The following is a 25,573-nucleotide window of genomic DNA, read 5'->3' as shown; positions in this document are numbered from 1 at the left end:
ATAAAATTTTTCTCGAAAATTTCTCGTGCGGATAAAATTTTCCACGCAAGCGTATAATAAAAAATGTGCAGATTAGCAATAAAAATTGCAGAGTGTTGTGAACAGATACTAAACACATAATAATAAACATATAATATGAGAAAGAAAGAGAGAGAGAAAGAGAAAACACATAGAACGAGCATATAAAATCTGCATGCAGATTTGCAATTGCATATACGGACAAGTAAAGTAAACAAAAAATTGTATTACTTACACGATTTACAAAGTGTTAGAATAAATAACTATGATCCCTAATTAAGATCCGGATTATTTGGTACGTCAAAATAATAAATTATATTAAATGACAAGAAAGAAATTCATTAAAAAAATTTTAAAAATTAATAATAACATCAACAAATATTGCTCCTATACTGTTGCCCCTGAATTTTATGTACTTACTTTACGTCTACAATTTATTTTTATAAGTATATATTTATTTATTAGATAAATGTAGAATTTATATATAATTTGATGATATGAACAATAATTTTTCAATCCTTTTTCTCTTTCGGCTTTCTAGTTCACCAATTTAGTTTCTATATTAAAAGTAAACTTTTCGTGACAATGCACGATTACTTATCAAGGGCGGCTATCAGGGAAAATGTAAAGCTTGACCATACATAATGTATGATTGTCTTCACGGTTTTAATTACGAAAATAGCTCTTTGTCGTTGATAGTGGTCGCGTTGTTTCGCATTTCCGCGTATATAGTAATGCTTTGTAAACAAGGTATCATGAAGTAACGCGTATTTGGTCTGAAAAAAGTTGCGCGGCCAGGTAGGTAATGCTATTACAACGCACGTGTTGGGACTCAAAAGCGCGTATGCCGCGGTAATTATGCATTACGAAACCACTATAACGATTTCGCTTATTAGAAAGCGCTTATTAGCCGGCGATCGGAAATCTATCCGAAAAAATATATGGTAATCCGAATATGTATACATATATTAATCGCTGTAAAAACAATGTCACATTATGTTTTAATACTAATCGCAAAAATTCTACCAGGGACATCGAAATTGTAATCAAAAATAAATTACGCGTGTTTTACGTCATTCAATATCGTTGCTTATGTATGAGTATATACATATATATATATATGAATAGTTCAAATTAATATAATTTATACATATAATTAATCCATTTGTATGATGCGTGTGTGTTAACAATCAATTGTAAAAAAAAGGTGCAATAATTTAATTATCGCGAAAGACAAACATGATGTTACGTGTTTGATTGAAGATATAAGACATGAAAAAAATATTGAATATACATACATATATATATATATATATATATATATATATATATATATAAATGTCTTGAGATGAATTTGGATTAACTAAGCAACAAAAAGTCTAATAAATGTTCGCGGCAAGATGCAACATTGACATTACATTTTATACGGCTAATACAGCGATAATAAATATATATTCGCTTGATAAATATTTGTTTTTTTTGTAAATAATTTGCTAACAATTAACTTAATTTTATTAACGTACATAAAATAAGAAATTACTTTTATATTTCTCTGTGTTGGATTCTCCGTTGCCTTCGGTATAGGCTTTATTCTTTACTTATTATTAGCTAACAGTTGTCGAATAATATTTTCATAATTCAGTATTTTGCAATGTAAAAAAAGTCTTGTCCGTTTACTTAAAATTGATCACAACGAACGATATAAACGGATCCCCTTAAATGCTGAACTTTTGAAATCCGTGCAATGTAATATTTTTGGATTTTCGAGAGTGGGATGTTTACATACACAGTTGAAAAATTTGTGTTTTCTTGTTAAAAACGGTCCCCGTTAAAATTTTTGTGTTAAATATTTAACACATTCATGTGTTAATTTAACATATTGCCGTTATGTTAATTGGACTCAAATGTTAAATTATTAAAACAACTAAAAAAAGTGTAAAAATAACACAATGTATATCTATTTTTAATTTTACACCATAAATATGTTCCGTATTATTAGTGACAAGATTTATCTGTTAAAATTTACAGAAAAAAAATGTTAATTTTACTTTATAATATAAGTGGGGGTGATAAAACGTAAAATTAACAATTTTTTTAGTTAATTTTTACATTAAAACTATGTTAATTTTACACAAAATTTATTTTAAGTTTATTTGAAGTTTGCATTTATTTTATGTTAAAATATTAACACAATATTCGTGTCACCATTTAACATATCCGTATTATGTTAAATTAACACAAAAATTTCTGTGGACCGTTTGGGACAGGTGATATTTGTTAAATTTAACACAAATTTTTCAACTGTGTAGAAATATTAGACTTTCTTAGATTTATAATATGACACGTTTCTCTGGATCCCCAAATTCAAAATACACTTAGGCCAGGTTCCATTTGGCAAGCGCAATGCTTGTGGTATTATTTCATTGTTCACTAAAATAAAGATAAATATATAGCATTACAAGTGGAATGAAGTCTTAATTGCACATTCTTGCATCCTTATAATTTTGAATATCCTTATCTTCGTATTTACGATGAAAAGCGTAGTTTATAGCAGGCAAAGTACGCCCGCGAGCAATCACATATTATAAAACTGAGATAATAACCGCGGTTTTGTAAGCGCATACTTAGAAAGCGTTACGCGTCTGCGGAATGCGCCTTTTATCTCTATCTTTCATTTTACAATCGAATTCAAACTGAACACATTTCACTCGACTGGCTTGCATCTTTCTATGGTAAAATGAACTGACAGGTGCGCTATATAATCACGAAAGCAACTGCTGATACTATACTGTACGCAAACATTTATATTCGCATCATCGATCATGTGTTCAATTCGGAGCAGCCATGTGTGAGAATCGGGAAGAAAACAACGGCGAACAATTAAGTGCCGAGAAATTCAATTTCTCGAATACATAAATTATTTTAATGGAAAATAATATTTTTATTGTGATAAATATTAATCAGAGAAATTCTCATAAAATTTTTTCCATATCATCCCATATTGTCCCATGATTACCATGATTTTCAGGGTAAATTCTAAGAGAAAATTCTCTCAGTGTACATAAAGGATTTCACATTAGGTTTCGCCTTTCTCTCTCTCTTACAATTAATCGATCGTTTCAATTTGTATCCTCTTCGATGTGCAAACTCGACAGAAATAAAGTTTGATTTTCAAAATTAGATATAAACGTAAAATATTTTAATTTAAATTAACGTCATTGTTCTGAAGAAAGTGCAATTCTTTGTCGCGAAAATCGTGTGCTTATCTGACTCGAGTGACGATGAGGTAAAACACACACGCTCTCTCGCTATCTCTGGCTCGTCTGTCTTTCGGTCAGGTGTTTACCGGCCTGTGAATGTGTAAAATCGCGGGAACGTAAAACACAGAGCGTGTCACGCACGACAGCGTGTGTGCTACCGGCATTCCATTGTATCGTATGAATGAACTACGCCGTAGTCCGAAAATATATTTCGACTGATCGATAGCAACCCGAACGACGACGGTTCTTCGGTGCGTCATCGACGGGCAAATATAATTTCAGCGTTTTGCCAATTGACTGAAAATGCGAATTACGTGCTCGAAATCATTGGTCACGCTTTATATCGCTCGGTCTAATTGACGTCTGGTGGTACAGACTGAAAAGCGAATCGGAGCTTATATACAGCTCCGACATTCATGCATTTTTTTTATATTTTCTTCAGGACGTCGTCCTGCTGCTTAGTAGGAAAACGATATGTGTGTATTAATCTCACTCATCAAAAATTTGTACATATATTGTGAATTACCGAGAGTTCTAAGTAATTCCATGTAATGCACCGTATAATTCTAAGTCGTGCGACGAAATGTGTGTAATTATGTTAATTCTTTTTTTTAAATAAAATACAATATTTAAATATTAGTACTGTTTAATTTAGGAAGAAATATGTAATTAGAATAATTATAAAAAGAAATGTTTTAAGAAAAATAAATTTTTGAGATATTGTAAATCATATAGTACTAATACTAAATATTATGCAAAAAATTTAGAATTAATATTGCAAATATTTAGTTGGAGAATACCTAAATTAAAACATTATATTATAATAAAGATATAACAAAAAGTTATGTATTCCCAATTATAAGTTTAAAAAAAAATATCTTGTCTTAAACTTCGTGATTAAAAAATTCAGAATCAACTTAAAAAATCATTTTTAATAAAAATTTCTTTTATATAACTTGAAGATACACAAAATACAAATAAAATTAGATTAGATCTGGACAAATTAAATATCAAATATTAATGATTTTATAAATTATAATATTTAGTAAAATATATATTAAAAAAACGTCATAATATCATTTTTACTTTTTAAGACGTTTTAATCTTGTCTGGGTTATTATTGTTTTATGCTTGTAAATCAATGCGAAGCAATGCGTAATTCCAGACAAAATGTACACGTATTGCGACAGTGAGACACCCCTCGGTATTAACTTATATCCATGCAGTGTTATATTAAAGAAAAAATATCATACTATCGATTTTTCTTGTACGAGGCAATAAAAAAATTAATAAATGTTATTTTTATAAAATGCCTCGTAAAATGCTAATGACGCGCATATATTTAAGATAAAAAAAACTGAATGAACCATGCAGTGGGATTAGATAACGGCAATGATAATTTCAATGTTGCGCAAAAGATTAATTTCAAGAAACATAAATATATCGAGCTCGGTACAACTCGGCAACGCATTGAACAACATTGATTAATAATGCTGTTTATAATCAATTACGTTAAATCACTTTTAACCGGAAAGTCGGAAGACCTCGAGTACTCATCCGCTTTTTCTGCCCAACCGGCGATTACTTTACATATCGTTGTGTACGACGTACGATATATATACGATGTATATATAAAGAAATATATCCCCGCGGGCGCAAAAAGCTCGCGATCTGCATATGTCGTTAGGAATGATCGATGAACCCATCAGTAAAATCCGGGTAACCGTCATTAACGCAGTCGCTTTTTGCTCGCGGTTGCAGCAAAACGATTCTCCTTGCCAAATTTTTGCGCGATTTAACGGCCGCCCGACGAAAATTGTCTGATTTGCCGCGTAAGAAATAACGAAATCGACGAACGAATCATTTGCAATTTAATTCTTCATACATTATTTATCATCCTTAACGATCGTCGCCGCTTCTCATGAGCTTTTTCAAGATAAGTTATTTTTGCTCCAATTCCGCGATATCGATAGTTTGAAAATAAATAGATGAGAAAATTTGTTTTAATATTGATATTATCGAAAATTAAAGAAATATATTCATTTTATATTATATGATCCCTAATTTCTCTAAATAAATTATAATTTTTTTTCGCAACTGAAATATACTCGAAATATTTTTAATTTTTCCAAAATATTATAACATTTATTTTTGTGTGTCAAGAGAGATACCACTATATATTCATAATTTCATAATTTAGTTATTTTCATTCTACATGTGTATATTACAGAAAAATATTTAAAAAATGCCTTGGCAATATTGGTCCTTATAGAGAATATTTATATACACGATTAACAAAAAAGTTATTATTTTAATCAACTTGGGCGATACTTTTCAGTAGTTTTGCAAGAGTAAATAAAACTTGCGATGCCCATCTCTCTGTCACCTCCGTTTTATGACTCGATCTCGCATGTAAACGATTTGTATACGTTCAATTTGATGTGACGGATCGTTTTATTTACACATTGAACATGATTACATTGATGAGATGTATCGTCGAGAGTTATGGTTGAATGACGGTAGCATAATAATAAGTCAACCAATATCATCACTATCATTAACAATATCATCAACGTTATAAACGGACAGATGATTTTCACCTTCCAACGCATCATCATCCGTCGCATCGTCGCACCGTCGGATCATCGTATCTGCACGAATCTATGTATATGTGTATACGTGAAAATCAGCGCATATAAGTGTTTGGCAATTTTGGGAGATAATAGAATCCTGGATTGGATCCTTCCTTAATTGGAATCTTTCGCGAACGCGTATCGATTGAGTACATCGATGATGAAGAGATCATAATGATTATCCTGAGAAATTCATTACGCGAGATTGGGAGATGTAGGGGTATATATAATTGGAATAAACAGAAGTGTATGTAGTGAAAAATGGCACGTTTTTGTAGCAATTATCTATCGAAGGCACTTACGCATCTGTATAGATAATTTTTTTAGCCTAACGTCGCTAAAAAACTATATCTGCAGACTAGAAAAATACATGAGACTAGTTGAATCGAACCCAAGTCTTTCACTTTTCAAATAAGCTTTTGTTCATTTCACTGAACTGTTCAAATCTTATGTCACTTTTAACAATAATATATTAATATATTAATATAATAATATTTTATTAATTATTAATATAATAATATAAATTATTAGCTGGATTATAAATACGAAATGTCACGCGGGAGAAAAATCAAAATTTTTTGTACGGCGAGAGACATCATAAAAAAAATTTCAAAAGTGTGTTTAATATTGATTCGCAAAGAAATGCAAAAATAAATAAATCAAATTGATGAAGTCATCATTTTCTCGAGAGTTGTGAAATGCAAAAAAAATTAAATTAAATCTCATTACCGATTCAAAAGTGCACAGAAAGCACGCAAAGAAAAGACAAAGGCATCGAACAAAATATATTAATCATAAATTATTAATATAATCAATAAATTAATAATGTAAAAATTTATCGAAGATCTTTATCGTAATTCGCGAGCATCGTAATTTTCGTTCGGGAAAGGAAGTACGTTAAGCCGAATCGTTAAATATCGCCTGCATGCGTAAGGGCGCATATATAGGCGCGGTATTAATTTATTTTATGCGCGCTCGCATCCACCGGCTCACGCACACGTTTCCTGATCGTATATACACACGGTATAAATGCCAGGTTGACGACCCTTAATAACTTGGTGCGTTCTCACTCCGCGATCGGATATGAATCTCGTATCGGCCAATTAGGAGACGTTTAGTAATGAGGATGCTGATGAGATTCCAATGGATCAGCCGACGATGGATCGGCTGATATTCGACGAAGATAAGTCACGTGGCCGGAAATAGCTTTGTAAAGGAATTCGCGATACGCGCGCGGTATTGCTTCCGGAAGAGAAACGAGGTGCATAATTTGCTATTAACAGCACATCGATGAGAGATCTAAAGATCTCCAATGCAGAAATTAAAGCAAAAATTTATTAAGCGATAATTTCATGAGTCTAATCAGTAATTTATTGTGTAAATGTTTAAAAACATTTTTGTATATACATATCAACGCGTTCATTTTTTTAAAATAAAAGTTAAAATGTTATTCCGACAACATTATTCGCTAAGTACATATATATATAACGTAACGATGCATAAACTGCATTTCGAGCGCAAGCACAGTAAATGCAGGGACATTTTAAATCTTAAATATTCCACGTAGACGACGAACCTTGACGTGACGTACATTATTATCAAATACGGCATCACACTTGAAATGTTAACTTTAGCAGCTGTAAGCTGTTTAGCCTTTACTCGACACGCCTGCCTATGATATTTCAGTTTAAAGGTATAGTTAATAATCAATAATATCACGTTTTAAAGATTTTATATTGCTCTTTGCACATTAAACTTTTATCCAAGATGCATATACAACGCTCAAGAGTGGAAAAACAAGGGACAAAAGAAACGTGTATAAAGCGCAAATGGGCAAAACTTGTAACGCAACTGACGGCCAGGAGGGAGAGAAGAGAAAAAGCGAAATTAATCGTAAAAAAATATACGTCATTCGCAGAAAATGTCATTTATTTGAAATTATTTCTTTTTTTAGAATTTTAGAAATGTCATTTATTTGAAATTATTTCTTTTTCGAATTCATCCCTAGATCATGAAGATCGACGTGACGAAATAAAAAGGAACGCACACGTAGCATTGGCTCGCACACATACGAGTAAATAATGCGAGATCGCTCTTATCTCACCGGCTCGTTGCGCACAATGTGGGACACCTTATCAGAGCTAGTCCGCTGCAAAAAATGCTGCATTTTTGTCCGCGAAACGGGGAGATTCGCGAAAGAGAGGCGAGATCGATAGGGGAGAAGGAAAAGAGAGAGAGAGAGAGAGACATGACAGATCTGAATTAAGATCGATTGCCGCGAGCACGTCGACACGAGTAATTTATCAACGGATGCGTGTTTACGCGCCTGGCTATCGCGACGCGTACATTTCGCATTTACTATGTGTCATCCGTATTTACCGCGTATTTATTACATTGTAAGCCGACGGTAACCGTGAGCTTCCGCCGTCCGTCGCCGCCGGATAATCCGCGTTCGACATTCGTTATACGGGGGTGTAACTGAAAAAACATATACAGCATTCTCTCGAATTCTCTGGTCAATTTGGAGACCATCTTTCCTCGGTGAAAATGTCGAGGCGCTGATAATTTTCAAGATATAAATTGAAAAAGAACGACAAACTAAATTTTGTGAAGTTAAAATATGAAGTTAAAACTGCATTTTTTCTGTTAACTTCAGATAGAGTTTACTTTAATAAAAAATTTTTAATTTAAGGCTTACAATTAGTTAAGAAGATGCATGATGGAAAAATTGGGAGCGTGCAAAAAAATGATGACCTCCCTTGACATTTTCGCTGAGGAAAAATCGTCTCCAAATTCGCCAGAGAATCTGATGATGTGTTTCGTATATGTTTTTTTAGTTACACGCTATATATTCTCGACACGAGAATTTTATTCACGAGAATCGGCGCGTATATTTGACGATGAGAGAGAAATTCTACGATCGCGACGCAAACAATCTATAAAATGGATTATTTCGCGAAAATAGTTTATCCGCTGTTTATTTTTGTCAATATTTACAGGCGAAATATAAAGAACAATTTGTGGCATGAAACTGATATTGTGTAAATAAATTTGTAAAGGAAGTGTGCAAATTTGAATTAACTCTTTCGACAAATGATTTTAATTGAAATAAATATTTGTATTAGAAATTTGTGTTGTGTAGTTTTATGCTTCACAATTTTTAATATCTGGTATAAAGAAATCGAGTCGAAATCGATGAATCGCAGTAATCGCGAATGTGTTTACCGTCCAAGTATTTTTTGTTTATTCGCCGAGTATAAATTTATCATGATTATAATAATACTCTCGAGATGAAGCAATCGGCTAATTTCAGCGGTTAAGTAATATGAATAATGAATAAATTTATCACAAATACACAAAAATGTCGCTTGGTAATAAATACAAAAATACATTAAACATATAATGTGTATAAAAAGAATTAATTTATATAAAGTATCTTTATATACACAGTTGAAAAATTTGTGTTAAATTTAACAAATATCACATGTCCCAAACGGTCCACAGAAATTTTTGTGTTAATTTAACATAATACGGATATGTTAAATGATGACACGAATATTGTGTTAATATTTTAACATAAAATAAATGCAAACTTCAAGTAAACTTAAAATAAATTTTGTGTTAAATTAACATAGTTTTAATGGAAAAATTAACTAAAAAAATTGTTAATTTTACATTTTATCATCCCCACTTATATTATAAAGTAAAATTAACATTTTTTTTCTGTAAATTTTAACAGATAAATCTTGTCACTAATAATATCGAACATATTTATTGTGTAAAATTAAAAGTAAATACACATTGTGTTATTTTTACACTTTTTTTCAGTTATTTTAATAATTTAACATTTGAGTTCAATTAACACAACAGCAATATGTTAATTTAACACATGAATGTGTTAAATATTTAACACAAAAATTTTAACGGGGACCGTTTTTAACAAGAAAACACCAATTTTCCAACTGTGTATGTATAATCGACATTTAATCGATTTAAATCATTGATTGCCCATTATTTGTGATTCGCAAAAATAAATTCAACAATACTGTTGTTTTGAACGAGTGGACAAAACTAGAAACACGTTTTTCGTTTCGGAAAATGTCAAAGTTCTCCTTACAAGTTTCGAGAACTAAATATATATAACGTTTTTCCTCCTGCGACGGCGAGAAAATCGCGAGAAAATCGCGCCTGATTCCTGGAATTTCAATCGCGAATGTCCGCGCACGCACATGCGCAATTATCCGAGTGCACATGAGCGGGATATACATATGTAGATATACATCCGGAATAGATCAAGACGAGTCGAGATTGGGTACGTATCACGGTATGCCGCGAATTCGAGGTGTGGCACTATTCCCTCGCCTCTCGAGAGGGAAACTATTCCTCCTCGTGGGTCCTCATTGACTGCCCACTCAAGGAGAGTAGTATTGTGAGGCAATTAGAGTCGCGATACATAGATTCATCGACGTTGCACATAGGCCACTGTCTCCATTCCTGACATTCTCGTCACTCCCTCCTCGAACCAGCAACGCGTCTATGCGAAATCTCGAACGAACGAGAAAGCAAACCCTTTCCACGTGTAAGAAATTGTCTGTCTCGATAAATTCGCGAGAAATTATTTTTACCGCCCAACAATTTTTTACTCTCCGTCCGAAGCGATTTACGAATGGGGGCCAAAATATAATTGCCGAATGTATCGTAAATTAACGTGTGGCTGGATTAAAAATTAAAGCGGAATTAAAATATGCCTTACCGCTATTACAAATTTAATTTATTTAATTAATGCTCGTATTATCGATGTGAAAGCTTCGACGAGCGATTGAATGTCCTACAATATTATCCAATTCTGGATACTCCATTATTTAAAAAAAAAAAAAAAAACTTGAACGTGACAAGATATCTTTTCGACGAGGAAACGAGCGGAAGTTAATGCGAAGTAGTAATTGCATAATAAAGGAAATCGAAATTGCCTCATTCCGAGGACGGCGCGTGTATCACGATATGCACATCGTCATTTGCATTCACTTAAGCGTCAGTGCTTTTTGCAAGTGGCCTTTGCGCGCACTACTAAGCAAAGAGAGTACAAAGTCGCTTATTATACATGAAGTAGTACCGGATATTAATTGGCTCTTGATTCCACGCGTCGACAGTTTTTCCTCCGTGAAATGTATTTTCGCGTAACATCAACTACGCCGTACGTACGATCTTACGTAGTGATGCAGGTGCGAAGTAAAGAACGCTGCGCAATGGACGAAAACGTAAGGCAGGGCGAACAAAAAAGGAAGGCACAAAGAAATACGAAGGGGATGTTGGAAGAGTCTCACGACCGTGGAGCAAATGTACATTTCGAATAATGTAGTGGCAATGAATCATCAGCTTTTATAATATATTATACCGCTCGATACAATATATTCTTTATTATATTTTTTAACGGTGCAATAATATATAAGATTGATCTTTAAACAAATTTTTGAATTTTTGATAAAATTGTTAAGAGAGTCGTTGAAATAATAAATAGTTATAGAAAGAACTCTTAATATAAATAGAGAGAATTTTTTGATGAAATCCACTCACAATGAAAGAGAAGAAATCATAAAAATATCTTTCCTTGTTTAAGTTGAATTTTATTTATTATAATAAGCTTTTTGTAAATTATATGGTAATACTTTGCAATAAAATATGCGATATCTTAATGTGTTTACGATGTTTATCCAGCCGTGGAAAAATAGTGCAATATACTGGGTATCCGTTCTAACTTGAATATCTTAAATATCTTATTAACTTTTGATAATACGAAAAAATGTCAAAGGAAAACAATATTTATTTCGAAAAGGGAAATATTATGGTCAACAAAAATTCACATTTTTCATTTTTCTTCAAGATTTAAAATTATCAATTTTTTTAAATGCAATCACATGTCATTGTCAGCGTTTTTTTTGTCATAATATATTCAAATATTATTTTTCCCTGACATTTTTGTATTATCAAAAACAAGTGAGATATTTAAGACGCTCGAGTCAAGTAGAACACCCTGTATACGCACATCAATAATACGAAATTTATCGGTGAAAATTTTCGTGGTACATTGAAAGTGAAAACGCATTTTCATATGGTGTATATGCAACGAGTGCACTTTACAGACGCACATGTCGCGTCCTGGAAATCCTATAACGAGGCTCGTATTACGAGCGCCCTTTCATGTACTGCACCAATAGATATAAACGTGTGTGTGTGTGTGTGTGTGTATATATACATCTCTGAGGGTAGTGTACGAAAGATACAAACGAAAAATGTAAAATGTCGAGAGAGGAAAAGCAGGACGTACTCGTATTACAAGAGAAATGTACAGTGCACTTCACAAACAATCGGCAGCGTCGTACGATACCAGAAACATTTTTCTTATTAAGAAAAAGAATATTAAATCTTTCAAATAGCTGACGAGTTTATTTGTCTGTGCAAGAAAGAACGTAAAAACGAAAGGTTAATTAATTAATTAATTAATTTGTTAATGCGAAAATTGATAAATCAAATTTTATCAAAATTTTAGAGATTATTAATTGGAAATGTCTTTGCGTGATTAATAATATATGTATTTTACGTTTACATGTTTAAAAATGTCTAATAATTATAATGAATAATTTTAATTATTTTAAAATGTCATTTTAAAAATAACACACCAAAGCAGTCACTCAGAATAAACGTAATAACTGCATCTTTTTTCATGTTTCAAAGATTAATTTAATATAAAATTAATATATCTAATAAATAAAAATACATTACGGATTTACATAAATAAAAAAATTATGTTTATTAATTCATTTAAAATAATTTAAATAAATAAATGCTTGTGATAAACATGATTTATCTAAAACTTTGCATATGTAAAAAGCCCATGCTATAATCTATTATACACGCGCTTTTTTTAACGAAAAATAAGACAAAAGTGGACTTAAAAATCGATTTGTTTTTGGTTAACAATGCGGTTACCTATTCGCATTCTTTTGAAATGTATTATAAAAGTCTTACAAAAGTCTGCACAGCATGACATTTATTACAAGTAAGAATTTCGTGACAGTAAGCCTGTAACGACTATTTTCTTTTTATGACTATGACAATAAAAGATTTTGGCCATGTTTAAGCAAATTCTTCTTTAGAAAAAATATCCGGTTAAAATTTTTCTACATATTATTATTTTGGGGCAAAAAAATGTACAAACATCAATATAGCGAGTTCTGGAATTATTAATAAATAGAAAAAAAATTGAGTTTAGTTGCAGATATGTATGGTCGAATTGTTTTAAATAATTCGATGTAGAAGATAATTCGTATAATTTAAACGAAACAAACCAACAGTTATAGTTTCAACGAAATCACTTTAATAATCAAATTTGAGATTTGGTTGCAATGGAATTTTCTATAACAAAGAATAATGCAATTCTTTTTAACTTGTGCATTTAAAAAAATATATAAATATGCATTTTCGATATATTTTTAGTATATAATTCTAGTATTTTCGCAAAAGAAAAAAAAAGCTGAAAATTCCGAAAAATCTTTAGATATCAGGGTTTGCTTAAAATTTAAAATTTATTATTAAATTAATGAAAAACGTTTAAAGCATTAGAGAATACATTTAACAAGTAAAAATTTCAGTTTAACTAATACATTGAAATACACAAACTAAATATCTCTCACGGAACAGAAATCACAATCGTATATGAATAAATAATATTTACAAATAATGCAAACAAGTATCGAAATCTGCGCAAAGATAATGTCGCGTTATAAATCATTAATTAAATATAAAAAGATTCAGAACATTCACATTGCAACAGCATCATGACTAATTATAAATTGAAAATCGGGAACCCGCATCCGATGTTAAAAGTAAATAGCGCCATTGTGTTTTTTTTTGCCGTAAGCTCGGTTTAAAAAATGTATGTAAAATCTTCATCATTTTTCATCTCATTGTCAGTACCTGAGTCAGTCTCTGAAATCTTGGGTACGATTACTAACCGAACGCAATTACCAGCTGGTTCCCTCTGGTCTATAATGGTTTCAAGGGTTCCTTTAAGCAAAGCAGGTATAAAAAAGAAACCTACGAGTGCGTGTGTGTACAATATATATATATACCATCTACGTACGTTTTTAGAAAATGCGATCTGAAAGATATATATCTTTCTCATTGCATTACCTACCCTAATGTTCGAAGAAACCGGCACTGGTTGGAATACGAGAGGAAAACTCGATTCGTCTCGAAACTCTCAGATAAAATCTAGGCATCTCTTTAGATTTTAGACTGAATATTTATCGTGGCGAGAATCTTTGTGATGTACATTATAATACAGCAGTGTTTTTTGCATTATTAAAAAATATTCATCAAAGTGATTCAAAAATATTCATTAATATGTCGAGATATATAAATGATTGTAAAAGAGAAGTTATTCCAATTAAACCATTAGTACGAGAATTTTTAATCAGTTACTTCTTTTGGGGAAAAATTGTGAAGCATTATAGATTACCAATATTGGTATAGCCGAGCGGCTGTTCCTCTCGACTGTACCAATATCCCGCTACTCGCCCTCCCTATAATCTTGTGACTATGTATTGGTTACTCTCTGATTCCCTATTTGTTACCTCTTCTTGCGCAAGAGGAAATAATCAATACCTAGTCATGCATTCATGGAGCAAATGTGATTGATGGAAAAGCAGTTTGACTACAAGAGTGTTTAAGAGTCAATTATGCAAGAAAAGAAGCAACAATCGATATAAAAAATAAGATATAACCAATACGAAGCTTAACCATGTACTAAACATGTTTAAATAAATACGTAAGATATAAACTATTTTCATTTTTTATCCACAAATGCTTAACTCTAATAAATAGTTTCATATTTTATATATAAATGATAAATAGATATATTTTTTTTAATAAAATAAAATGCAACAAAACAATTTTCCTATTTCACGGTCATTAAATGAACAAAAGTACTTTGTTACAAAACTGAGAAGTAATAAAGAGACACGAATAAAAAGACAAAGAGAAATGAGATTTGGTGAACAGAAAAAGAAAGATTGAAAAAGATTTTCGACCACCTTACTGAATAATATTAATAATCTTTCAACACCAGAGGAATCGTCTGAGAGTCCGCGCAAAATTATCAGAACGTAGTTTCATATTTTTCTCATCTCTTTCGCGTTAATAAAACTCTTCAATAAATATCATTACGTTGTATAACGAAAAGAGTATAACATCGATGAAATTCTAATTCCGGCGCTAGTTTGCGTGCTGCAATTCCAATATGGGTCTATCGATTTATCTCGCACGATTATAAACAATATTGGCATTTGCTAATTCAATGGTTGCAATTAAATCACTCAAATAATGTCTGCCGCTGCAAATCACGCAACGCTATCACATCCCTTCCACCACTTACGCCAGATTATAGTTCGATATCCGGCAGTCCCTCAACAACGGCTCGGCATATATCACCGACAAAGTTTGCCCACCGACAATTGCCCTTCCACCCTCCCACCCTCCATCATCGTTCCCACCATCGGACCGTGACGAATGTATGTACATCATCTCGCGGCCGCAATCTCGTACCCGTCGATTCATTAATTAATCGCTGGACACACATACAAAGACCGCGTGTTCGCGCACGGTGGCAATTACCGGCGCATTGTCGCGCATAAATCATTAGCAAACGCGTCGCTTCCATAATTCGGTTAATTTGCAGTGTTTTTGCCGACCCCCGGGCGTCATGTAACGCGCCGCGATGCTTTCCCTCCCCCTTCCAGGGGGGCTTTCTCTTATCTTAATTATCTTGTTTAGGCCGGCCGTAATTTGCATTACAATGATACGATTGATGGGCGTCGCGCGAAATTTCAATGACACGGTTTGCCATATCAACTGGAAGAGTTAAATTGGATGTTTAAATAATTTATGTATGCAAATATAATGTAGCAAACGATTGTGTTAGAGACAAGTTAAACTAATAAATTGATGTGATTTTGCCGAAGCTCTTTTTTAGCTATATGTATATAAATATATATGGTAACATATTTCGTGATTTTAAATAATAAATTATTATTATGACGATATATTGTAATTTATTACTTTTAACTACTCTCTTTTTCTCTCTCTTTCTTCTCTCGCGTGTAAAATAATTAATAGTTAAAATTAATAAGAGCTAAAAGATTATTAAAAGATTGACAAAATTATTATTTATATATAATATATAAATTAACAGAAACACTTATATTCGACGTTCAATGCGTAAACTTTTTAAAACTAGTTTCAATTTCTATAGTGTAATAATTAATAAATATATTATTAAATATAATTATTACTATTATTATATAAATTCCAAACAAGGAAGTTGCTGAATTATATTGTAATTTATCTCTTTTAACCTACTCTTTTTTTCTCTCTCTTTCTTCTCTCGCGTGTAAAATAATTAATAGTTAAAATTATAGTTAAAATTAATAAGAGCTAAAAGATTATTAAAAGATTGAGAAAATTATTATTTGTATAACATATATAATCAATTAGCAGAAACACTTATATTCGACGTTCAATGCGTAAATTTTTTAAAACTAGTTTTAATTTCTAAAGTGTAATAATTAATAAATATATTATTAAATATAATTATTACTATTATTATATAAATTCCAAACAAGGAAGTTGCTGAATTATGTTTGTCGCGTAATTAAATCGTGCAGATGATAAAATCGATATCTTATCAGGAACGATATAAGCTTCTAGTTTAGAGTAACTAAATTCGTTGCTTTTATCACTTGATATATTTGAAAGAATTACATTTAAACAAGTACGTTTAGTAATTGACTAATATTATCTATTCAACGAAAATTTAAAAACAGGAATTATTTATATTATTATTAAACTATCAAGTAGCATCTCAATGATCAAAAAAAATAATTCGAGTCATGTGATAAATTAGAAAATGTAAAAATATGCAACGACACATTAAAACACGTGTTAAATTATTATAAATAAAAAAAATTGAGAAGACTCTCATGTCAAAGACTCAAAGAAATGATTTCGTGTTTATAGATAATTCGTTCCTCATTTTCTGACCGCATATTTTTGATAACAACGGGATTAAATTCGTACGTTCACCGATAAATAATCTGAAGATAAAACAACGCGATGAGTACATACACGCGCTTCAAATCGCTCTCGTTTTTATTGATGTACGCCATTCGGCAAATCTAGTTATTGGATTACAAATTGTCTGAGTTAACCCTCGTCAATATAAGCGTCTTTGAAATTCACTTTAAATTTACATAAATATTATGATGCAGGCGCAAAATTACGCATGATATTGTCCAGTGGTATAAATTTAATATTGATAAAGGTGACGTATATAAACTACACTCTCTTTATATATAACAATACAATTATGTCACTATAGTTGGATAATACAATATAAAATTTATGAATTGAAAATAAGATAATGCATGAAAAAATAATAGTAATTGATAATAAAAATTATTTTAATTTATTTCAAATAATTTTTTTATCCATTGTTACTAGATTTTTTTTAGATATTTATAATTATATAAATATACGTTTTATGTACTTTATATCTACTTTTTATCAATAACATAGATCTTGATTGACAGATATATGAAAAACTACTATAGGCAGTTTTGAAACGTCCGCACATATGCGTGTTTTTTACAGTTCACATATTTTGTTTCAAATCTAAAAAATTTGTATTAGAGCCATATATATTCAAGTGAGTTACTATAATAAAAAGTTATTGCTTAATTTAAAAAACAAAAATCTATAATAAAAGAAAAATCCATTGCGAGATGTGCGAAAAACAAACCAATGTGTATGCGGCATTATTTATGAAATATATACCGATGAAAAAATATCGGGAACCATCGAAGAATGAATCACAAATACGTATATTGAAAAAAAATAGATAGAATAGAATAAAATAGATCTATTGGAAACAAATATTGCAAAGGTCTTGTAGTTAAATTACATTTTAGTTCTAATATATTTGAATAAAGATTGATGTAAAAAAATGCTCTTCCCCCCCCTTCTCTGTCTCTTCCTCCCTCCTCTCTCTATTTTTATTGATTTAATATTATTTCTAATCGCAATATTACAACAATATAATTCGTCATTGTTTTAGTTGTCATGTAAAATTTTTCCAATTTTTGAAAATATTTTACATTTCATGAGTAAATTATTTATTAGAGAATAGATAATATTTATTTAAAAGAAAAAATGCTATTGTGCATTTATTACTTTATCTAAATTGCTCCTCAATTTTCCTCAATTTTCCTCAATTTTCCTAGTATTTCCGTTAAACTTCATACACGCGCTCGTGCAAGAGAACGTAATCTCAAAGAATGATTATTCCCACTCCTATACATAATGAACATTCGGTCATGACTATCAGCTTATCGCGACGCGTGTGAGTCAGTCATTAATAAAAGGGTAGCCATGCACACCGTGAAAAGCGTAGAGCCGAGGGTTCGTATCGATCAAATAACCATCCGCCGCCATGTATGAAGACGCAGACCGAGGGGTTTCAGTTGTTAACGTGATAGTGATTTTCATTAAATTGCCAACATATAATTATTTATGAAATGAGTCATTTATGTAAATAAAACAGTAAATAAAGCAATATTTTTTAAATGAAAAATTGTATAATAATTATAAACTATTGTATATTTTTAAAAAATTATGAAAAACAATTTTCTAAGTGTCCAGCGATATACTCTATACATACTATTAAACAATGTTAAAACTGATAAGCGCGCGAACTAAAATTAAAGCGACGAAGCGAATTTCATTTGTTCGAACCTCCAATTACGAGAAAATTCCGTATCCTTTGAAATGCATATATACGTATATCTCTGTAACGTTGTAACTCTCGCTCTGTAGGGTATCCTCTTTAAGCGTAAACGTACCTGGTGATCAACAAACCTGCGTCGCGTTGAAAAAACAACTGAAGTATTATGAAGTAAAACGATAGAATAAATAAACTGCTACGTGATAATAGATACGATGCTGATCAAGTCCGGAAAAGTGTCTATTTTTAACGAGCGAGCTCGAGCATAAATGCGAGGCTACATTGCTATGAAACCTCAGGTCGATCCGTTTGACCCCCCCCGATATGCGTGCATGCATTACCGGATAATGCACGTGCGTACATTAATTACCCGTCGGACAGCTCGTGGGTTCTCTCTCTTTCTCTCTCTCTTTCTTTCTCTTTTATCCCCAGGAAGCCTCATATCGAATTTATCAAAAACACAACGGGAAGCCTGTGGGATGATAGAGACGCGGAGAAAGTGAACGCGGCTTGAGCTCTCATGTGTGTCTATGATGCGGAATGATGCTGCGTTTCTCGTTATTACGTTTAGAGAAATCCTGCTTACTCCCACGAACTTCATTCCGGACGGATTAATCGGCGGCAAATATGTTGTAACAGAGAATAGAAGAGAGAGAGAGAGAGAGAGACAGAGAGAATTGCTCACTTACTCGTCCGAAGTGTCATATATGTATAAATCAGCATAATTCTCACGCGACTGGTTTCGCGTATTATTCTAGTATTTAATCGAACCGCCATTTTCCACATTGTAGATCAGCAGTTCGTTCATGAATATATAAGTAATAAAAGTATAAGTATAACTACTATAAGCGTTAAAGTATATCGGTATAAGTTAAAAGAATGTAAGGCTTTAACCCTCGCAATTGACCCAACCGCACGTGTAAAGGATGGCGTAACTGATACGCAAATGGTTGAAAATAGCAACAATGTGTCATTACAATTCGCATTGAATTATCCAGAACTTTGACGGAATAATGTGTGTACGTATACGCGTGTGCATGTGTATGTATCAGCTTTGATTAAAATTATTGAATTTTCTATTTAAAAATTTTTTGTAAAAACTATAAATAAGTTTCTCTTTCTTAAAAAAAGAAAAAGAAAAGTTTTCCTTGTAGAAAAATTAACACATAAGTTTAAAACTTAATGCAGAAACAATTAATTCAAATGATGAAAAGATAAGTACATTTGAGCTAGATATTTGTTAAATCAAAAAAGTATATTAAATCATTCATCAGCAGTAATAAACGAAAAAATATATTTAAAAGATATTTTAATTTATTAAAACTAATATATTAATAAAATATTAAAAATATATTTAATCATTTATCAACAGTAATTAAACAAAGTAATAATTCTTTTGTAACAGTGATAAGAGGATTATCTTGTACATTTGACATATTGATAAGAAAATAACGCAGTATGGTGTAATAAAAAATAATTTAAGTATATATAATGATCCTATACAATAATGTAAGTTAAAAAGAGAACAACCCAGTTCTAGAAAACCTTGTTTTGTTTGCGCACGCAATTTGCGTATGGAGCGAGTATAGTCTACTATTATTATCATGAGTAATAATAGCAATACAGCTGCAGCTGTTCTCTCGGCAATGTACGGAAACATGTCTGAAATGAAAATGTCGCAATGCAATTCTCATAAATTGTATGTGGAAATGGTATTCTACCTTATTCTCTATCGAGTCTACTTTTAAAAAGTTGCTTACGTATCGATTGAAATGCCACGTGTGTATAAAGATTGCGCGCAAAATAATGATATATAAATTCTCGAAATTTTCGAATCATATCGATCTTTCCTCGATTCCCGTTAAACACGTGATTGATAACTGTCGTTTCGATCCGAAATTGTAGCGTCTATTTTGACTAACGCGTCGACACAGAAAGGCATGTAATTAATTACACAGGCTGAAAGCCAGTGAATGAGATTGCGGAGGATGAATCAGATTTTAAATAAAACTCGCTCGCTGATACTCTTATTAATTCTTCTGATTGTCAGAAAAAAAAAAAAATATATACATTCATAGAAAATTATTCCATTTTTTTTTCTGCAATATAAATACAAATCAGCTTTTGTTCTCTCCACTCTAGTTAAACAAATTCCATCAACCATTATAATTATTATTTTGCTAAATGCAAATTGAACGAAACATCCACACAATTAACATGTTAGCTTTGATATACGCATATGTATATTAATTTTTAATAACAATTCATCACTGATGAAAATTATTGGATAGTGTCTTGAAAACTTGCATTCAAAATTTGTGGTACGCATTGCATCTTTTTGTAATAGTATAAAAATCAAGGGTCAAAAGCATGTGATGCACACAATGCATCACGAGACGTCGGAAGATCTCCGTTAGGTTAGGGATCTCTCTATGTGAATGTGTGTCTATATATATGCACACGTGTACACACATGTGACTATCATTGTGTTCGGGCTGCACAGACCGATTTATTGATCACACGCGTCGCACGCAATACGACGAATGCGTGCCTGTTATGTCGCAACCATGTACGACGTCGAAAAATTCTGTTCTATGATTTCATACACTGTAGCAGCTATCTCAACTTCCAGTACAGGAGCGAGGAAAAACGAATGAGTAAAAACAATCAATGTTATTACAAACGACGAAATTGATAAACGCGAAAATTAATTAGACAAAGAAGTTTCGTTCATAATAAAAATGATAAATAAAAATCGTTTCGCTATCTATATAATCGCGTGGCTTACTGGGGTGCTCCAATTTTATCGGAGAAATTATTGGAGTATTTTAAAACTAAGGCACGTATTATAATTTGCATGAGACATGTCTTTTTAGTTTCTTACTAATTATGGAATTATTAGAAGTTTCAGTCCGCTAAAAGAGAGATAATAAAATTGCACACGCGGTATTTCATACTTTGATTCTCGAAATTTCGATTTGTAGTTTCTTTCAGACTGAGCGGCAACTAGCAAAGTTAAGAACCTAAAATTTTAGATTTTAAGTATTGTACATAGATTTCATAGTTGTATCTTATTGTATGCGACTTTCAAGAACTGTAATTTATCTTACTCTGTATTCATTCTTTGTAAAAGAAATTTTACGGTGTAACGCGCGGAGGGTATAGAATGTCTACTAGAAGCATGTTAGACTCAATGTCAATAATGATTGTGGGACTTTTTCGTTGTTATTCACCGAAAGTTAAAGAAAAATTAGATTTGAACCTTTTTAAAGAATAGTAACTAATTATAATAACCATCAACTTTATTGCGATTTCACGCATGTGTGACAGAACTGTCATATAAGATCCCGCTTATGAATATAATAAATTTGATATATTTAATAAGTATTTTCTATACTATATGCACTGATATATTTAATATAATTATTTATATTATATTTATGCATTTCACATTTAATTGATACTATTTATAAGACAGAGTATAATATAAATTCGATAAGTTTATTCTTATTGATATTTCTAAATAATAATTTTTTAAATCGAAAAGAACCATAAGAGATTTTTTGTAATTACTCTTTTATTACTTCTAAAAAAAAATTAAAATTTGATAGCAGCATAATCGCTTCTGCGATAATCATTGAAAGATAATAAAGTGATTAATTATCGGTGCGGAAAGACATTTTGACAGTTGAATATTAAAGATAATCACAGATAAATGAATATGAAATAAAAAAAGGATTGAAAGAAAAATTGCAATATTGGGTAAACAGACTGATTGAAAATATATAAAAATCGATCAATCGTATGAGATGGTAATATAAAATTACGAACAAAATGAAAAAAAAAGATACAGCTTGTTGCTGCATCATCGATGTAATCATACAATATAATTTATCATACCAATACACAAATAAATATTATCAAATAAAACACAATAAATCGTGTTTCAAAATTAATACAAACTATTTCTCATTACGTTTTTATTAATTATTCATAGACAACATTTCCTCAGCCCCTCTTTTGGGAAATAATACATGAAATCTACCCGTAGGTTATTTGATAAATATTGTTCTCAGCGCATAAACGATGTTGTAAATTTTAATATAATGCTCACTTTAGTAGCAATTATTGAAATAATATAGATAATGCATATATCAATTAGATATATGAAGAAATTGACAAATCTGCGTTATATTCCTTTACGAAAGATTATTTTTCTACGATATTAAAAAAAAACGTCCTCAACAATGTATTATTTTGGATATGTATGAAGAAGTGGAACGGAATGGAGCGAAATGCCACATATGTTTTAGGATCTTCGCATCGCCGAAACATACTGCGAAAAGCTCGTAAACACATGTCTCGCGAAAAAGAAAAGAATGTACACATAAAACTCTCACAACGCGTCGAGTCGAGAAAAACTTGTATGTGTGTACTTGTATGTCGATTTTCAATAACGTTAGCAACCTCGATCAATTTCAATTGAAATAATTCGAAAGTTTTTATTTATTTCACGAGAAGCGTGATATATTTTATTTCAACAGGGTAGTTTATTTCCTAATATTTGATTTCCTAATAAATTTACTCGTCTATGTCGATTTTCAATAACGTTAGCAACCTCGATCAATTTCAATTGAAATAATTCGAAAGTTTTTATTTATTTCACGAGGAGCGTGATATATTTTATTTCAACAGGGTAGTTTATTTCCTAATATTTTATTTCCTAATAAATTTACTCGTCTAAATCAAGCATAATATTTCGAAAGAAACACGAGTATCCGGAAAATATCGAGATTGCAGATTAATTATCAAGGATTGCTTAAACAATATCGATCGCCAAGAATTTTAATTAAAATTATGACGTATGTTGCGCAAAATGTTTCTCGCTAGTTTGATATATTGGAAAAGAATGTTCCTAAACGAACGAGAACGTTTTGCGTAGAATTTTCACGACGACTCGTCTAATTCCAAAGTCGTCAAACGTCATCGCGTAAGAATTATCTATACTATAAAAACGCGCGCGTCGTGCAATGAGCAGGACGGCACAATTAATGGCGTGGGCTGTGGTCGATCGTGCAATTAACTTTAACGAACGGGCGGCCTTGCGATTAAACTTAATTAGTATGGCAATAATAACTCGTTAATAATCAGAACTGTGTAGAAGAACATGTAGCTTTTGTATGTGCCCGACCGTACACACGTGTACGCTCATCATTTTCTCCAAATAATCTTTTATAAACACGTGTGTGTGTTTGTGTGTTTGTGTATGATATCTGTGTGTGTTTATAAATTTGCGTAGGTAGGCTTCGTATTTACGTGACAAAGATTGGCGACAAAAAGGACGAGCTTGACAACGCTTTGACGCGATTCTACTGTTAAATACGGTGATTTTCGACAAACCGGGCGTTCAATATTAATCAAAAATTAGGTTAGAGATGAATCAAGAAAAAGATAATAAAGCAAATACCTATGTGCTCGATATTCGTAAATTTTCCTTCGATCTCCCTTAGGTGCTAATATATATGATGACATAATTACCTTGACCGCGAGTGCGTCTTCCTTTGTAATTCCACTGAGAAACGAAAATAAAGAAGAGAGAGATCCCTCCGGCTTAGAGTTCGAACGATGCGTGAAGAAGACTGGCTGGCGAAACCTCCGCAAACCGTGTAGAATCAAGAACTGACACTAACCGATGAAATATTGACCGAATGAAAAATTGTGAAGGAGCTACCGGCGAGGCATTGTTTTTCCTCTCATCTCCTCGCTCGTTAGGCGCGCCGCCGCTTCTTCGACACTTCGAAGCTCCCTTTTCCCTCTTCGTTCTTCTCTCTTTTTCCCGCGCGCGCGATGACATACGCGTCGCGTGTCGCGTCAGAAGCGCGACGTACAAATCGCGAACAACCGCGCGGCGGCGTGAAGGTATCGGCGAATCGTTTTCGAAAACGCGCGTTTTCCAAACTCGCGTCAAGAGCGTCACGAACAAGTTCTTTTTTTTTTTTTCTTTCTTTCTTATCAACCGGAGGCGAGTATATCCGTAAATAAAAAAACGCGTGCACACTATTATATATATATATATATGTATATATATATTGTCTTCTCTCCTCCGGCTGATGTGGAACACTGCGGACGAGGCACGAGACTGTCTGCGCAAGGACGGTCGGGCGAATGCGATCCTTACGTTTTCGGCGGTGGCAGAGGGCGCCCTCTCTCCTCTGTTTATAGTCAGTACTCTATCTCTCTCTCTCTCTCTGGTTTATAGCGCCGGATGTAGTTCCTCGTATGGCGTACACTGTCTACCGCTTACACACACCACTCTACCAGTTAGTACGAGTACAGTGGCTCTTTATATCGTTCTCCTACCATCGCTCTCTGTGTCGCGACTGCAGAGCTCGCCCCTCCAAATGCTTCGCGGTATGCGCGTGGTTACCATTGCTCTGCTGAATCTGGAGAAAGGGGGAGAGGGTACAAAGAGGGAGAGGTTATAAAGAGGGAGAAGGTGAAGGAGAGGGAGAGGGAGAGGGAGAGAGAGAGGGAGAGGGAGAAAGAAAGGGAGGAAGAGAGAGAGAGAACGTCAATAAAGAAGAGAGAGAGAGACAACATTGCCACCTTACGTAGAGAATGATGACGGATATATGTTACTGGGAGACGAACACGCGAGAGCCTTATTTAAATACATCTTCCGGTAAGTACGAGGTTTTAACGCGAGAATGATTTTCGGAGCAAATATCTGAACGCGTCTCTCGCGGAAAACTCGAATATTATCTTTGAGACGAAGTGAAAATATACATAGTTCCTAAAGACGGATTTAGTGTCACACAGTTTCGAAA

General features: G+C 32.3%; 1 protein-coding gene across 7 annotated transcripts in view; it reads right to left on the bottom strand.

Annotated features, from left to right (window-relative positions):
* LOC145939696 (protein abrupt) overlaps positions 1 to 25,125 on the bottom strand; it is a 118,772-nt gene extending 93,647 nt beyond the window's left edge. For 3 of the 7 annotated variants that reach the window (XM_083044212.1, XM_083044213.1, XM_083044214.1), the window contains exon 1: positions 24,285 to 25,118. The gene's annotated coding sequence lies outside the window, so the exon portion shown is untranslated. Of the gene's footprint in view, positions 1 to 24,284 lie in introns of all 7 variants that reach the window. The other 4 variants (XM_083044210.1, XM_083044211.1, XM_083044206.1 and 1 more) reach the window with 3 other exon arrangements.
* Between the last annotated feature and the right edge of the window lie 448 nt (positions 25,126 to 25,573).

This window comes from Prenolepis imparis, unplaced genomic scaffold (genome assembly GCF_030444845.1).
Source record: "Prenolepis imparis isolate NDT839.2.m4 unplaced genomic scaffold, iyPreImpa1.0 SCAF_8, whole genome shotgun sequence".
NCBI classification, from domain to species: domain Eukaryota; kingdom Metazoa; phylum Arthropoda; class Insecta; order Hymenoptera; family Formicidae; genus Prenolepis; species Prenolepis imparis.
This window is presented reverse-complemented; position numbering and strand designations above follow the sequence as displayed.